The following is an 18,572-nucleotide window of genomic DNA, read 5'->3' as shown; positions in this document are numbered from 1 at the left end:
GTTGGGCTGTGCTTGTCCAGCCAACTCATGCCCAATACAATAGGCGTGTCCGATAGTTGAGTGACGTTGAAGCTGATGACTTCCCTGTGATTCCCAAGGCGCATCACCATTGGTGGCGTTTGCTTCACCACTTGCCCTCCGAGCAACTCCCTGCCATCCACCGTGACAACCTGCAGGGGCAGTGTGGCAGGCAGCAACTGTATAGCGTGCCGGTCGACAAAGTCTTGCCCTATAAAGTCCGCATTGCTTCCTGAGTCAATGGTGATTGGCACGTCCATGGTGATTCCATTGGGTAGCTGGAGCGATGCGGTGAGCCTCACTACTGGTTTGGGCGGGAGGGGGTCTGTGGGCTGCAAAATCTCTGGGGACTGCTTCACTGACTCGTCTGGCTGGGCCCCAGTGCCTCTGTCTCCAGCCAGACTCCGTCGTTTCCCTGCTGTGGTTCTCCTTGCTGCGTTGCTGCAGTTACCATTGCTGAGGCTGCAGTGTGCTTGTGGAGCCTCTGGGGACACTCTTTCGCCATGTGCTGCGGACTTTCGCAGATGTAACACTTCCTGTTCCCTCTAGGAGGCTTCGCTTTGACTGCTCCCGGTGCTGTGGCTCTGGTTGCTGACTGAGCCCTGGCCCCGCCAACCTCCATCGGTTCCGCTCCCCCTCCTGGCGGAGGCGTGGATTGCGCACGCGCAGCTTCCCTGGGAACGAAGGAGAACCCTCTCGCTGGTTCGCGCCCTCCACGCCCTTCGTCCCTGCTCCATGGACGCTCCTCCAGCCGCACCCCCACCGTCAGTGCCCTCTGAACGACCTCCTGCGTGGTCCTGGGTCTCTCCCCCCTTGCAATTTCGTCTTTAACTGCACTGTTCAATCCTTCCCAAAATAGGTCTCTGACCGGAGCTGAATCTCTGTCCCATTCCAGGGCACTGACCAATGCGAAAAAGCGGGCATGGTACTGTCTTACGCTGGCCCTCCCTTGCTTCAGCCCATGTACCTCCTTCCGGGCAAGATCCACGTCTATGCTAGATAAAAAGCAGCCATCCATCGCTTTAATAAAGGCATCCGCGGTTTGGAGCGCCGGATCCTTATCTCTCCACAAATTGCGCAGCCATGCTTTAGCATCTCCATGCAAATGGGACATGATAAATCCCACCTTCTCTTGCTCATCTCTAAAGTCTTTATCCAGCAGTTGCAGTGCACACTGTACATCTGCTCTAAAGTTGGGGTACTGTTGTAAATTCCCATCGAAGTGAGAGACTAGACCGCCTGTTCTTCTCCCCAACCCAATCCCCTCCGGTTTGGGTGTCAGTTGCCCTTGCTTCGTAAGCACTTCCAACCTGACCTGGAGATCCCTGTAGGCGGCAGCTGCGTCCTCCTTCCTCTTCCTGGATGCAAATATCTCGGCATTCAGTCGTGTCACTGCTTCTCTGAGTTCTCCTATCTGCTGTTCGGCCGTCATATTGTCTGCCGTTCGTGAGCTGGGTCGTAGGCACCCTCCTTCTCTCCTGTCCGCGAGGCTGCAGATGCCCACAACAGGAGACGGAGCTTACTGTCAGAGCTGCTTCCAGATCCTAGCTCACAGAGGATCACGCTAGCCAGCGTTCACTTTATAAAAGTCTTTATTGAGTTACAGTTTCCATTCTCAAGCTGCTGCGTGCAGCTCTACGTCTTATGGGTTAGACCGGCGAAGCTCCGCCTGAGTCTCCGCCCCCTGTGCACCAGCTTACTAACCTAGTCTTACTCCACCTTTTCCGCCTGACTGTTCTTCTCTGGGTCCCTCTGCCCCCCGTGGTCTCTTCCTTCCGGGATTCTTCTGACGCGGACCCCCCGGACCCTCCTGTCTCCTTGCGCCGGGCTTTAGGACCTGGCTCCCTTTCCGGGCTGCTTACTGCGCCACCTTCCTGTGCATTTGAACTTGGCGCGCGCGCCCAACCTTCCACTTTCCGCCTGACCGTTTCTTCGCTCCCCGATGGAGGTGTGGCCACTCCTGACTCGTGCCCTCCCTCCTGTTGCGAGCTGCCAGCGCTTGATACCTGGCGCCCTTCTTCTCCCCTGCTCTCTGTTGGTGACGCTGGTCCTGATTTCCAACTGCTCCCCTCTGAGCCCCCTCTGGACCCTTCTTCCTGGGGTGTCCCCCTAGTTTCCCCCCTTGTTCTGACCACTGGTGCTCTTTCTGTGAATCTTCTGATTCACTGGAAAGACTCGGAGATCTCGGGTCGTCGTCATCACTCATCTTTTCCTCTGCCTCCTCCCCCTCGCTCTCTGTTTCCTCCCTTGCCCTCGCCTCTGCTCCTGAACCCCTGACAGTAATGAAATCCAGAAGGTCGACATCACCCTGCTTAGATAGCCATCCCGCCACATTCCAAGATAGGATGTGGAAATAGGGTGATGGTGGAAATAGTGGCAGTCAATCTCTTTTCCGGTGGTTTGAGGCTCCTGAGCTGGGCTCCTCCTCTTTCTGCCCTGCTTGGTGGTTCCAGGTTTGAGGTCGCTGGTCCCTAGGTAGGTGTGATAGCTTTAACTGAGGGGCCATTAGGTTGATTTGGCCCAGAGGATCTTCGATGACACCATTACGAATATCATGATGTTCAGCTGATGTATCATGATGTTCAGCTGGTTTTTGCGGAGCAAGGGCTTTGCCGACCCGTGTAGGCTGTATAGGTAGCAGGTCAACATCTGTATCTTGTGTCGGTACTGCTAGCGGGTCAAAGTTCGACAATTGCTGTAGATCTTGATTGCGTGTTGGGCTTAGAATAATAGAAGCCTCCAATTCCGGCATCGAGGCATATGAGGACGAGAGCATTTCAGACTGGTCTTGCTTGGGTAGACCAATGCCAGGCTCGTAGCACGTAGAGACCAGGGTACCAAGCGGGGGGGTGTAGGAAATCAATTAAGTCATTTGCGGGCAGGCTTGCCACTCCCTGTGGGGTAATAGATCCCAGCTCCATTCCCCCGTCTATTTGTTCTTTATGGCGCACAGGCCCAGCATCACCACAGACAGCACCTATCCTGGTGCATAGCGGTGTACGAGTCAGATTGGTGAATACCCTTGTGAAAAAGATGTGCCATTTTCTTGTACGGTTTCTTAATTTTAGAATCTTTGCAACGAAATGGGCAGATCTAAAGTTAATAACCATACGTCTCATATAAGGTCCAGAAGGCAGCCATGAGATGTCCACAATATCTACGGGGCGTAGTGTCTGCCCCAGCCGTTGGGTCAGGGAATTTGCGACCGAATATTTATGCACCCATTTGTTATAATTCAAGGGGTGGTTTCCCACCAGTACTGCAAGTTTTCTGTTCTGGAGTTGCAGGCTTGAGTTTTGTACTTGGTTGGGCAGGCATCTCACTTGTTTTTGTGCAAGGTTGGCCTGCACACTTGGGCAGGGGTGAGCGGAGTTTGCAATATTATTAAGCTGGGGAAGTGAGGGGGGGCAACTGGACAAGCCAAAGACTTTTTCAAGCTTCTTTTCAATCCCATCCAGCCTTTTACATAAATTGGTGATGGTATGTGTTATCAACTCAGTCTGACAGATTAGCAGTTCCAGTGCCTCTCGGTCCTTGTTTAACTGGGCTGGTGACTGGGATAATTCAGGTGAAGTTTTTTGCAGGGACTCAAGAGTCTGTTCCATCTGTTCCTTCATGCACAGGCTCGAGGCTAGTTGTAGGCCATCCACAATGCCGGCAGGCTCCTCATGAGTAATACTGGGAGCAAGGACCTCATAACTGTTTGCTGTAGGGAAGTTTCTACAGATCTCATTTAGGTCATTGTCAGGCAAGAAATCCCTGATATTTGTCTGTTTTTTGGCAATGCTCGTAGCTTCATTGGAATGCTGCCTGCAGCGTTTCTTCCCTCTCATGTCGGCAAGAAAAATAGGTAGAAAATTTCTCAAAATTGCAGGGTCAGGGCAAGTTGTGCTGTTAATGAGCCCTACTCCCTTTAACAATCTTTATCTGCCGCATTTTCTTGCAGATTTATGGGAGAAGTAAAAATAGTCTGAACCATAAAACCATAAAACTTCTAAAATAAACGCCTTAAGGCATCTTAGAGCCCTTAGACAATGAAGTTGTCTGCAAGGCCAGTGAGGAATCTGTTTGACCTTATGCTCTTGGCTGAGTTTGACATCCAACAAATATCCGGGTAATTGAAGTCCCCCATTACTACTATCTCCCTTCCTTTTGCATGCTTGGCCATCTGTTCCAGGAAGGCATCATCTATGTCCTCCGTTTGGCTTGGGGATCTATAGTAAACTCCCACAATGATGTCTCTGTTATTCTTCTCTCCCTTAATTTTGACCCAAATGCTCTCACTTTGGCTTTGAGGTTCTAAATCTTGGATCTCTTCACAGGTATACACATCCCTGACATATAACGCCACTCCTCCTTTCTTGTCTGGTCTGTTTCTCCAAAATAGATTGTATCCCTCCATTACAGTGGTGCCTCGCAAGACGAAATTAATTCGTTCCGCAAGTCTCTTCGTCTTGCGAGTTTTTCGTCTTGCGATGCACGGTTTCCCATAGGAATGCATTGCAAATCAATTAATGCGTTCCTACGGAAACCGCCTTCAGACCAGGTCCGGGGACAGTCTGTCCCCGGACCTCTTCTGAAGGCTGGGGGGGGGACAAGGGCTTTTCTTCCCACCCCCAGCATTTTAAAAAACCCCGGGACAGCGGAGGACTTCTCCGCTGTCCAGGCGATCTTAAAATGCTGGCGGGCGGCATTTTAAAATCGCCCCGGACAGCGGAGGACTTCTCCGCTGTCCGGGGCGATTTAAAAGCCCCTGGGAAGGCAGGCAGGGGGGACAAAGACTTTCGCCCCCTGCCCGCCTTCAGAAGGTGTTCCCGCCCCCCTCCCCGCTTCGGAACAGCGTTCCGAAGTGGGGCGGCTGGGGCAGCTGTTCCCGCCCCCCCTCCCCGCTTCGGAACAGCGTTCCGAAGTGGGGCGGCTGGGGCAGATGTTCCCGCCCCCCCCTCCCCGCTTCGGAACAGCGTTCCGAAGTGGGGCGGCTGGGGCAGCTGTTCCCGCCCCCCTCCCCACTTCGGAACAGCGTTCCGAAGTGGGGCGGCTGGGGCAGATGTTCCCGCCCCCCCTCCCCGCTTCGGAACAGCGTTCCGAAGTGGGGTGGCTGGGGCAGATGTTCCCGCCCCCCCTCCCCGCTTTGGAACAGCGTTCCGAAGTGGGGCGGCTGGGGCAGCTGTTCCCGCCCCCCTCCCCACTTCGGAACAGCGTTCCGAAGTGGGGCGGCTGGGGCAGATGTTCCCGCCCCCCTCCCCGCTTCGGAACAGCGTTCCGAAGTGGGGCGGCTGGGGCAGATGTTCCCGCCCCCCTCCCCGCTTCGGAACAGCGTTCCGAAGTGGGGCGGCTGGGGCAGCTGTTCCCGCCCCCCGCTTCGGAACAGCGTTTTAAAATGCTGGGGGTCGGCAGCGAAGCGTTTGCTGCCGACCCCCAGCATTTTAAAATCTCCCCGGGACAGAGAAGTCTCTGCTGTCCCTGGGAGATTTTAAAATGCTGGGGGTCGGCAGCCCCTCAGCATTTTAAAATCTCCCCGGGACACGGGGAGATTTTAAAATGCTCCCGACTTCTCTGCTGTCCCGGGGAGATTTTAAAATGCTGGGGGTCGGCAGCGAACGCTTCGCTCCCGCCCGCCAGCATTTTAAGATCGCCGGGGCAGGCGGGGGAGAAGGCAGGCGGGGGGGAGCAAAGACTTTTGCCCCCCGCTGGCCTTCAGAAGAGGTCCTCTTCTGAAGGCCGGCTGTGGGCGAAAGTCTTTGCTCCCGACCGCCAGCATTTCCCTATGGGCTTTCGTCTTGCGATGCAAGCCCATAGGGAAATTCGTCTTGCGAAGCGCCTCCAAAACAGAAAACCCTTTCGTCTTGCGGGTTTTCCGTCTTGCGAGGCATTCGTCTTGCGGGGTACCACTGTATTACATTCCAATCGTGGGACTTATCCCACCAGGTTTCAGTGATGCCTATTATGTCATATTTAGTTTGCTGTACCAAGAGCTCAAGCTCATCTTGTTTATTTCCCATGTTTTGCGCATTAGTGTACAGACATTGAAGTCCATTAATCATTCCCCCGTGTCTCTTATTTAAGGATTTTTTCCTCCCACCACTAGGTCTGCTTGCTGTTTGCAACAATGAAAGATGGAGCAAGCTTGCTTTCTCTTGATATGGAGGGTAGGACCTGAACCAATGGGTTCAAATTACAAGAAAAGAGTAGTATGTCCTTCACTGGAGGTTTTAAAGCAGAGGTTGTTATGGATGCTTTAGTTGAGATTTTTGCATTGCAGGGGGTTGGACTAGATGACCCTCGTGGTTCCTTTGCAGTTCTATGATTCTATAATATCTGTATATGATCTTTACTTCCAGCCTCTATTGGTCTCAGAAGTAAGCCCATGTGTACAGCTGATGCAAATGCACCCACATTCTAATTCTCATACAAACACCAATGATGCGGAGTAGGGATGCACACACCATCTGTGGTTACTCTTTGCTGGATTGAGTCACTTGTCCATAAGCACTGTGATTAGGAACTACTGAACTAACCATAGCAGTGGTTACAGCACATAGGCTGCAGCTTTGCGGTTTAAAACACCAGTTGGAAAGCTTGATAAGCACATTTAATATAACTGAAAATACTTTTATAAGAAAGACAGTTGCATAAAGGTAAAAGAAGGGGGCTGCAAGTGGCCTAGTAAATTGTGAATTCATGGTGAACAAATGTGCTGAATTTTTTATGAGGTGTATAAATAATTAGTAACATGCATGTGCATTAGTCTCTCTCTCTCCCACCAACCTGCATCTCTTACTTGATTGCACTTTATTCCAGCACCCTCTTGCATTTCAGAAATACATGCAGCCAAGGTTTTTTTTTTGGTGTGTTTGTAAAAAAAGCTCAACAATTTTGGGGTGTCCTGGTTTTTACTTTTTCAAATATGGCAACTCTACTTTTGCTAAAGTGCATGGGCAGAGTCAGCTTCTTCTTCTATGGCAATCACTCGTATTCAAGTAAGATTGTCTTCCAATGAACACAATCTTAGCAGTGAGTCTATGACTGTGGAGGCCAATTGTGGATCCACAAGCCCTTCCACAGTGGGGACATAGGTTTCTGGACAGTAGTTGATCATGGTTAGGGTTTTCCAAACGTGCCTTCCTCTTAGCACGTTTCTCCCTTTTGTCCTGAGTTTGAGCGTCTTCAAAACCTATGACTCTTCTCCAGTTCGAGCACTCACAGGCCAGTGTTTCCCAATTGTCGGTATTTATGTTACATTTTTAAGATTTGCCTTAGATTAAACCTCTTTTGTCGACCACCAGCATTACGCTTTCCATTTTTAAGTTTGGAATAGAGTACAGTGGTACATCAGGTTACAGACGTTTCAGGTTACAGACTCCACTAACCCAGAAATAGTACCTCAGGTTAAGAACTTTGCTTCAGGATGAGAACAGAAATTGCAGGCTTCCTGTTTCTACCCTGTTTTTAATTCAGGGTAATTAGCCCTGGCAGACTCCCCAGGTTGGGGGAGGATTGTCCGAGAATGCTGACTTGCATCAAGGTGCAAGCAGCAGGACACTGAGTCGCAGAGCACGGTATGGCTGGCACTCTCCGATGCCATTCTCATAGCCGGGAATATCTGTTTGAAAAAATGAATAGATTTGGACAATAAACAGACATGGACTGGATCGAAGAAGCTTAAGAAAAAACCTGCAGAAGTACAGTCCCTGGGGTTTAAGCTCGGACTTCAAAAAGATTCTCATCATGGTGTCTGGATAATGGAGGTGTTTGGTATGTCCCCCCCCCCCCACTTAACATCTACAATTGGTTTTCAATGCCAAGCTTCATTAAGAACTTAATTTTTTTTTAAAAAAAAGGAGTACAGATGGACTTCTATTTAGGCATTTAATTGTGCAGCTTTATTTAAGACTTAAAAGACTTGATAAAGATGGAAGAGGAGGCAAGATGGCGAATACGCAGCATGAAAAAATATATTCCTCCCTTTTTTCGAGGGAAGCAGGAGTTATGTGCTGACGGATTTTGCAATGATTTGAGATAACAACTTGGAATAATATATAGTGCAGCTGTTTGCAGAAGTTTTTTATATTCATTATGAGCAAGAGAGAAGGCTAAGTGGTGTCTAGCAGCCCTCCCTCTACGGCCAGGGGGGGGGGATGTGGTCTCCAAAGGCTGATCGATCACCAAATGACTGATATTTGTGGAATACAGTTTATCTACATTGTAATATTGCAAACAGTTTGCCTAACAATTTAACTTGGAAGGTACTGGTTCAATAAAGCTCAAAAGGAAGGATTGGACAATTAATGATTGGGAGTTGCTGTGCCATTAAACTTCAGATAACAGACTTGGACAACATCCTGGATTGGAATGGAGTCAGAGGACGTTGCACTGATAAAAAGACAGTTGGAAAAATATATACTAACAAAGCTGTATTCAACGGATGAAAGTACATGATGTTTGACATGATTGAGAATTGTGGACTCAGGGACAGAAAATTATAAAGCGTCAAACTTGAGATGTGGAAAATATGGAAACAACGAGGGGAGGCAGGACTGAGATGCAGAGATATGCTTCAGAGATCCAGACCGTGGGGAGCTCCGAAAAAATTATAATTATAATTTGGTCTATAATTTGGTCTTTTTTATTTTAATTGGAGTATTATGATTGGATATATTAATTGGATGTTTTTTATTGGAAAATCAATAAAAATGATTTTAAAAAAGAGGACAGAAATTGTGCGTCAGTGGCGCAGCAGCAATGGGAGGCCCCATTAGCTAAAGTGGTACCTCAGGTTAAGAACAGTTTCAGATTAAGAACGGACCTCCAAAACGAATTAAGTTCTTAAGCCGAGATACCACTGTAGTTGCTTTGGAAGACAAAAATCAACATGACCAGTCCAACAAAGTTGATGTTGAATAATCATTGCTTCAACATTTGTGATCTTTGCTTCTTCCAGTACACTGGCACGAGTTCGCCTGTCTTCCCAAGTGATATGATGTCATGTGGCCAGTGCAAAGGTCAGAGGGGGCAGGGTTTCTGTTGAGTCAGGTGATTAGCTGTGGGAGGGGCTTATCAGAGCTTGCAGGGCAGCAGCTGAAGGAGGAGCAAAAGGGTTTTCTTGTGTGTGTGTTTCTTTGTGGCTGATTAGCTGCTCTCCCTGTGCAAAGGTCAGAGGGGGCAGGGTTTTTGTTGAGTCAGGTGATTAGCTGTGGGAGGCGCGCCTGGTGGTGTGCGCAGTTTGATCCATCTTTTAGATTTAGGGGAGCTAGTCCCAAACGTTTGTTGGGGGAGACCTAGGGGTTTTTTTGGGGGGGGTTATTTGTCCTGTCTTCACGTTTTTTAAGATGGTGGACCACTGTAGCCACCCCCCAACGACACGTTCTCAAGATGGAGGGTGAGGGAACAGCTGCAGTCGCCTGCGGTTCCTGCACAATGTTTGCCATCCTGCCAAAGGTTGCAGGCAGCTTTACCTGCAGAAATTGTATGTTGATTGCCCTCTTAGAAGACAAAGTCCAGCAACTGGAGGAACGTGTAGCTACGCTCCAAAGAATTACAGAGCTGGAGCTCTTCTTGGAAGCAAGAGAGAACAGCGTCTCCACCAAGGAGGAGACAGGGGACACCCCTGAGAAGGAGGCTAGTTCACCAACACAGGTGCCAGATATATGGAGAAATGTGACTCAAAGAAGTAGGAGGCCCAGGGTTCTCTCTGATTGTTTAGAAATACACAATCGCTTTGAAGTCCTCTCCCCTAGCATGGAAGACGAAGAACAGACTCCATTTGAGGATCTCTCCCTCATTACAGTCAATCAGGTATATGAAGACGAGCAGCAAAGTCAGTCCTCAGGGAATGTGCAGGCGACCTTGGAATGGATAGCTCACGGAAGAACCCTGACCAAACCTAAGAGGAGGCATGTAGTGGTGATAGGGGATTCCCTACTGAGGGGAACAGAAGCAGTGAACTGTGGGCCTGACAAGATGTCTCGGGAAGTGTGCTGTCTCCCCGGGGCTAAGATCCAAGATGTAACTGAACGACTGCAAGGAATCATAAAACCCACTGACAAATACCCCTTCCTCTTGGTTCATGTGGGAACCAATGACACTGCAAGCAATAGCCTCCAGAAGATCAAAAGAGACTACGAGGCTCTGGGCAGGAAATTGAAGCAATTAAATGTACAAATTGTCATCTCATCTGTCCTCCCAGTTGAACGAAGTGGCCCAGGGAGAGAGGGGAAAATAGTGGAAGTGAACAGCTGGCTTCGCAAATGGTGTAAACAGGAACGGTTTGGATTTTTAGATCACGGACTGCAGTTTCTTGAAGATGGACTTCTGGCAAGCGATGGGCTGCAGCTCACAACGGTTGGGAGAAATGTTTTTGCCAAAAATCTCAGAAACCTCATCAGGAGGGGTTTAAACTGACTAATGTGGGGGAGGGAGACAGTGCTCCTGAAGGTAGGAGTCTATCAATTGATGAAGATGATCATCCAAATGTCATAGACCAAATGGAGCAAACAGCACGCAGACCTAGTGGTGGGAGAAAAAAATCCTTAAATAAGAGACACGGGGGAATGATTAATGGACTTCAATGTCTGTACACTAATGCGCAAAGCATGGGAAATAAACAAGATGAGCTTGAGCTCTTGGTACAGCAAACTAAATATGACATAATAGGCATCACTGAAACCTGGTGGGAATGTAATAATGGAGGGATACAATCTATTTCAGAGAAACAGACCAGACAAGAAAGGAGGAGGAGTGGCGTTATATGTCAGGGATGTGTATACCTGTGAAGAGATCCAAGATTTAGAACCTCAAAGCCAAAGTGAGAGCATTTGGGTCAAAATTAAGGGAGAGAAGAATAACAGAATAAAAAAAAAATCCTTCCAGTAGCACCTTAAAGACCAACTAAGTTAGTTCTTGGTATGAGCTTTCGTGTGCATGCACACTTCTTCAACTTAGTTGGTCTTTAAGGTGCTACTGGAAGGATTTTTTTTTTATTTTGACTATGGCAGACCAACACGGCTACCTATCTACTACAAGAATAACAGAGACCTCATTGTGGGAGTTTACTATAGATCCCCAAGCCAAACGGAGGACATAGATGATGCCTTCCTGGAACAGATGGCCAAGCATGCAAAAGGAAGGGAGATAGTAGTAATGGGGGACTTCAATTACCCGGATATTTGTTGGATGTCAAACTCAGCCAAGAGCATAAGGTCAAACAGATTCCTCACTGGCCTTGCAGACAACTTCATTGTCCAGAAAGTGGGAGAAGCAACAAGAGGAACAGCCATTTTAGATCTGGTCCTAACCAATGTTGATGACCTGGTTAGTGGGGTAGAAGTGGAAGGATCATTAGGCGCGAGTGATCATGCTCTTCTGAAGTTTACTATACAGCGGAAAGGAGCAGCCAAGCATACTAGGACTCAATTTCTTGACTTTAAGAAAGCCGACTTCATAAAACTTAGGGAAGTGCTGGGTGAGATCCCATGGACAGTAATACTAAAAGGAAAGGGAGTTCATGATGGCTGGGAGTTTGTTAAGAGGGAGACAGTAAAAGCACAACGTCAGGCAATACCAATGAGACGGAAACATGGAAGGTGCCTAAAAAAGCCAGGGTGGCTATCTAAAGAACTTTTAACTGAGTTAAGATTAAAAAAGGATGTGTACAAAAAATGGAAAAGGGGGGAAACCACCAAAGAGGAATTCAAACAAATAGCCAGCACATGTAGACACAAAGTCAGAAAAGCTAAAGCACAGAATGAACTCAGGCTGGCTAGAGAGGTTAAAAGCAACAAAAAAGGCTTTTATGGGTATGTTTGTAGCAAAAGGAAGAACAAAGAAACAGTGGGGTCACTCAGAGGAGAAGATGGTGAAATGCAAACAGGGGACACAGAAAGGGCTGAACTCCTCAATGCCTTCTTTGCCTCAGTCTTCTCCGATAAAGAAAACAATGCCCGACCTGAAGAATTTGGAGCAAATGATTCAGCAAAGGAAACACAGCCCAGAATAACTAAGGAGATAGTACAATAATACTTGGCTAGTTTAGATGTATTCAAGTCTCCAGGGCCAGATGAACTGCATCCAAGAGTATTAAAAGAACTGGCAGATGTGATCTCAGAACCACTGGCAGTGATCTTTGAGAATTCCTGGAGAACAGGCGAAGTCCCGGCAGACTGGAGGAGGGCAAATGTTGTCCCTATTTTCAAAAAGGGGGAAAGAGAGGACCCAAATAATTACCGCCCAGTCAGTCTGACATCAATACCAGGGAAGATTCTGGAGCAGATCATTAAGCAAACAGTCTGTGCGCACCTAGAAAGGAATGCTGTGATCACCAATAGTCAGCATGGATTTCTGAAAAATAAGTCATGTCAGACTAACCTGATCTCGTTTTTTGACAGAATTACAAGCCTGGTAGATGAAGGGAACGCAGTGGATGCAGCCTACCTTGATTTCAGCAAGGCATTTGACAAGGTGCCCCATGATATTCTTGTAAAGAAGCTGGTAAAATGCGGTCTTGACTATGCTACCACTCAGTGGATTTGTAACTGGCTGACTGACCGAACCCAAAGGGTGCTCATCAATGGTTCCTCTTCATCCTGGAGAAGAGTGACTAGTGGGGTGCCACAGTGCCCCCAGCTCCAGTGCCTCCTAGGCCGTGTCCAGAAAGTGGTGTTGGGGGATGAGTGTTCATACCCCTGGGCTCTCACTTGTGGGTGTCTCAGGGCTCTGTCCTTCCCCCCATGCTTTTTAATATCTACATGAAGCCACTGGGAGAGATTATCGGGGTTTGGGCTGGGTGTTCACCAGTATGTGAATGATACTCAGCTCTACCTCTCCTTCAAATCAAAACCAGTGAAGGTCCTGTGTGAATGTCTGGAGGTGGTTGGAGGATGGATGGTGGTTAACAGATTGAGGTTGAATCCCGACTAGACAGAAGTACTGTTCTTGGGGGACAAGGTGAGTGTGGAGGACTCCCTGGTTCTGAATGAAGGAACTGTGCCCCTGAAGGACCAGGTGAGCAGCCTGGGAGTCATTTTGGACTCACAGCTGTCCATGGAGGCGCAGGTCAATTCTGTGTCTAGGGTAGCTGTTTACCAGCTCCATCTGGTACGCAGGCTGAGACCCTACCTGCCCACAGACTGTCTCCCCAGAGTGCTGCATGCTTTGGTTATCTCCCACTTGGACTACTGCAATGCACTCTATGGGGGGCTACCTTTGAAGGTGATACAGAAACTACAACTAATCCAGAATTAGACAGCTAGACTGGTGACTGGGGGCAGCTGCTGAGACCATATAACACTGGTCCTGAAAGACCTACATTGGCTCCCACTACATTTCCAAGCACAATTCAAGGTGTTGGTGCTGACTTTTGAATCCCTAAATGGCCTCAGCCCAGTATACCTGAAGGAGCATCTCCACGCCCACAGCTCAGCCTGGACACTGAGGTCCTGCTCCAAGGGCCTTCTTACAGTTCCCTCACTGTGAGAACCAAAGTGATAGGGAACCAGGGGGAGGGCATTCTTGGTAGTGGAACCCTCTCAGTGGAATGCCCTCCCTTCAGATGACGAGGTGATAAAGAATTACACAACTTTTAGAAGACATCTTAGAGCAGCCCTGTACTAGGAGGTTTTTAATGTTTTATGTTTTTATTATGCTTTTAGATATGCTGTAAGCTGCCCAGAGTGGCTGGGGAAACCCAGCCAGATGGGTGGGGTATAAATAATAAAAATGTGGTGGTGGTGGTGGTTGTCCTAGGATTATGCAGAACCATTAATGATCACTCTTTTGGTTCGGTCAGTCAACCAGTTACAAATTCACCTAACAGTTACCTCATCCAACCCACATTTTACCAGCTTCATTGCAAGAATATATTGAAGAACTTTGTCAAAAGCATTACAGTGGTACCTCGGGTTAAGTACTTAATTCGTTCCGGAGGTACGTTCTTAACCTGAAACTGTTCTTAACCTGAAGCACCACTTTAGCTAATAGGGCCTTCTGCCACTGCGCCACCGGAGCACAATTTCTGTTCTCATCCTGAAGCAAAGTTATTAACCTGAGGTACTATTTCTGGGTTAGCAGAGTCTGTAACCTGAAGCGTGTGTAACCCAAGGTACCACTGTACTGAATCACCGCTTACCCTGATCCATCAAGCTTGTAAACAGTGCTATTTTTTTTAGAAAAAGAGGTGTTGGAACTCACCATGAATGCCTCCCTCTTTCTCTAAGAATGGCAATGGCACCCACTTGAGAGGTGCCGGAAGCTCAAAAAAAAAAAGAAAAGAGATTCATCTGGCATGACTTATTTTTGAGAAACCCATGCTGGGTCTTAGTAACCACAGCATTATTTTCTAAGTGCTCAGACTGACTGTTAAATTATCTTTTCTAATACCATTCCTAGTATCATTATTGCCAAACGCAAGAGCTCTAATCTGGTTATAGCTATCACCCTGAAACATTATGACATATGACATATTAAAAAAATTAAAGACACCTAAGGGGGGGGAGGCTTTCTTTACTAAAAGGCCATTCACACATACATTTATGCATGTCATTGTTCTGCAAGTTTCTCCACCCCAAAAATGACAGCGAAAGAAGTGGACTAAGGAAGTTTGCAAAGAAATGATGAAATGTTGCTTGTCAGTGGAACAGACTCCCTCTGAAGGTTGTGGACTTTCCTTCCTTGGAGATTTCTAAGCAGAGGATGGATGCCCATATGTCATGCATGCTTTAGCCAAGATCCCTGCATTGCAAGGGTTTGGACTAGATGGCCCTTAGGGTCCCTTCCAGTGATAAGATTCTATGATCTGATTTAAGAATAAACAAAGTCCCATCACAACCCTCCTTGGCTCGATTGCACATCATCCCCACATACTGTTTGTGGCGATCTGCATTGCCCTCCAGTTAACAGGGTGCAATGTTTTTCCCCCCTTACAGTTCCTCTATATCAAAGGATATGAACTGCTACTTAGAGAGCAGCACCCTTTAGGGAGAATGGCAAATGCACATCATCAAAGAAGCTGCCCTTTGGCTGATTGGAGGCAAGCTACCTGGTTCAGTTTAGATCTTTCATTTCTTCCAGAAAAAGTAAATCTCCAAAGAGGAAAGAACTCATGCATATTTTAGAAGGCTCTTCCTCTCTTTAGCCTTTTCATTTCCAACTTTCCAAGCATCATACTTCACACTATGGTGAAGTTTAACTTTTTTTAAATTTAAGCTAGACTTCTTATTCAAATGCAATCCCAATTTGGAAATCATTTTGAAGTTTCCATGTCTGACTGTATAATTTTCTCTCTTTCTTGTGTCTTTCTTAATAGTTCAATCTAATAAACAAAGGAGAAATAAAGAACAGATTTTAACTATTATAATAGATTGAATATATAGTCATTTTGTACAGAAATGTTGTTAATTATAAAAATGTATTATTTCAAATAAGTGTATTATTTTGTCATCTTTTTTTTTACTTTGACTAGAGTTCAACAGAAACTACATATTCACATAACTTGTATTTCCATATTTGAGACATTGTCTACCCTCCAATGTACATGAATGACAAATGCAATCATTTCACAAAAGTTATTTTGGAGATTCTTTGTAAAATTCAGTAAAATTAGTTCTGGATCCATGACTAAAAGAAAACTACTAATTACTAACTAAATATCTGAAAACATGTAATATGTACCGGTAGTTTAAATATGTGGTATAAAGGAACAATTTCTTTTTTCTTTTTAATGTTTTGAACAATTTGGATTCTAAATATCTGTGGAATGTACCATCTTGGCATGACTTTAAAACAGTTTTCTTTCATATTCACGCTTACCAAAAAAAATTGTAATCATCCATATCTCCCAACATGTAAAAATGTTTATATGACCAATATATTTTGTTCACAGTATCTGTATTTTATTGTTTCCATTACACACACATGCGCGCGCGCGCGCGCGCACACACACACACACACACACACACACACACACACACACACTGTGTATAAATATTTGATAATAAGGACACTATACTACTATACTCAAGATCTACCAGAGCTATAGGATAAGTCAGGTGCCCTGCTAGTAGTTCAGTGGAACATTATTTCACCACCACTGGAGATATTCTGCCACAAAAAATATACCAGTACAACTCTCTCCTCCCTCCATGTAATTTTAATCTAGGATTGTTCCAGCTGCCTGCTATTTTTATTATTAAGCTCTCAAATGCTGATGGTTCTTTCAACTGATATAATTAATATTCAGACTAAGACATCTTAACAAATTATGCCTGGGTAGGGAGCTTTGTCTCCCAGACCAACTCTTCATTTCATTTAAGTGAATGACTGACATTCAGTCACACAGAGACACCTGGCCGGCCATGGTGGGGGAAATGCTCAACTAGAGGGACAATTGGTCTGATCTGCTTCTTTATGTTCTTACAATGTCACGGTCATGGGTGTAGCCAATGGGGGTGGGGACAGCTCCCCCCCCCCATCTAGTAAATCAATAAAAATAACTTACTGATGTTCTGCCCCCCCCCCACATAAATCCTGGCTCTGCCCATGGTCACGGTAGAGCAAAATCTCCCCACTGCCCATCACACAGCATCGCCAGCCAACACTGGCAGGGACACTACAGGGGAGGGAAGAAAATGACAGCAAGGTCCCTCCTTCTCCCTCTTCCAAAGTCAGCTGCAGTAGGGAAGGAGGCATCCCTACTCCCTGCCCAGCTTCTTAAACGTACAGTTTTATGTCTTGCTTTCAGTATATTGATGTCATATATTGCTGGATCACTTTATGCTATATTATCCTACACTATTTTTGTATGTGATAGAATATATGTATGAATGTTGCTTTCATTTTGCAATGGATTAAGCTCCCTGAACTACATTCCAATCCCTCCTTTAAAGTGAATGAATGAATGAATGAATGAAATCTTTATTGCTAAAAGCTATAAGCCATCACAGTTGGTCACAATGCGTAAAATATAAATAAATAATTTAAAACTGAACAACAACAGCAAAGCAAACATACAGAAATGCAAAAATCACACCTGCATAATCACACTCCCCCTTATGATACTTGTCTTGGTGCCTAGCTCTCAACTTACTTGCAGCCAAGGCAAATTTTGCAACCTGTGCAGTAATAAATACATTATTGCAAGCCAGGAAATTAGTGATTTGCTCAAGGGGAGGTCAACTGGAAAGAGAGCAAAGGATGTAATCAAGGAATTTTTGTCTAGGGGATGTAAATGGCATCATAACAAATAGTGTTGTATGTCCTCCACATCACCCAACTCACAGATGCAGAGTCTTTGGTACACAGGGATGTTATTAAATCTTCCCATTAGATATGCAAAGGGCATACACTGAAGATGCAAAGCTGTAAATGCTTTTCTAAGGGGTGCCAGCATGAGATTAATAAAGTATTGCTCCAGTCCAAAAGATGTTTTATATATTGGATACCAGGATGAGTATGCCATCTGGGAAGGTGAGTGAAGGTACCTCCATTTAGAGTCCAAATAAATTTTTTCTTTGATGAGTTGTTTGACTCTCTGTTAGAAGCAAAATTTGGTAGGGAATCCACATTAATCCCATAATAATGGGAAATCTTACTGACTTGAGTTTGCCCAAGAGCTTCGGGGCAGATTGCAATTGCTCTAGGAAGCATTTTTTAGGCTCCCTAATATAACTCATGCTGGCCAACTTCAGCCAGTATAGAGCTAGCACTACATGCACACTGGTTTGTAAGCAAATTAACCCTGTTTCAGCTCTTAAAAAGGGGACGGGTGTACCTTTGGGGACAATCAATAGTGATTTTAGGAAAGAGTTCTGCACCACTTCTAACAGGAGGACATTACTATATCCCCAAATCTCTGCACTGTACAATAATTGTAGCACAATTTTCTTTTGAAATACCTCAGCTATGGGGGGAACTAAACTCCCCACTTCCTGAACTCTGGAAAAATGTAATAAAGACTGAAGTGAGAGGAATTCAATATAGCCGCAAGTAGTGGGATGCGGGTGGCGCTGTGGTCTAAACCACTGAGCCTAGGGCTTGCTGATCAGAAGGTTGGCAGTTCAAATGCCCGCGACGGGGTGCGCTCCTGTTGCTCAGTCCCAGGTCTTGCCAATCTACCAGTTTGAAAGCACATCAAAGTGCAAGTAGAAGGTGGGAAGGTGAACGGCATTTCTGTTTTTTGTTTTTTTAAGTGATATTTATTACTTTTTCAACATTTTCAACACAACACTACAAACAAACAAAAAAAAGAGAAAAAACAATACAAATACAATACAAAAACACTACATGAACTAACAAAACAAAACAAAAACCAACAAAAACAATTTAAAAACACCTCATTTTCAATATCTTATATTTCATTCACTTATTTCCAGCGACCTCCTCACACCTCCCCTTTTGTATTCCACTTCTATTAGTTGTTTCAGCAATTCCTTTCCATCTTACTCTGTTTTCTATCCTATAATTATCTTAACACATTCTTGCCTTATTTTTCCTTTAATTTTCTATTAATCTATTTATACTTAATTCCTTATAACATTTCTACTAAAGCCATATAACTTCATTCC

Source organism: Podarcis bocagei, assembly GCF_964188305.1.
Source record: "Podarcis bocagei genome assembly, chromosome: 12".
In the NCBI taxonomy this organism is placed as follows: domain Eukaryota; kingdom Metazoa; phylum Chordata; class Lepidosauria; order Squamata; family Lacertidae; genus Podarcis; species Podarcis bocagei.
The sequence above is the reverse complement of the archived record's forward strand: the minus strand, read 5'-3'. Positions refer to the sequence as shown.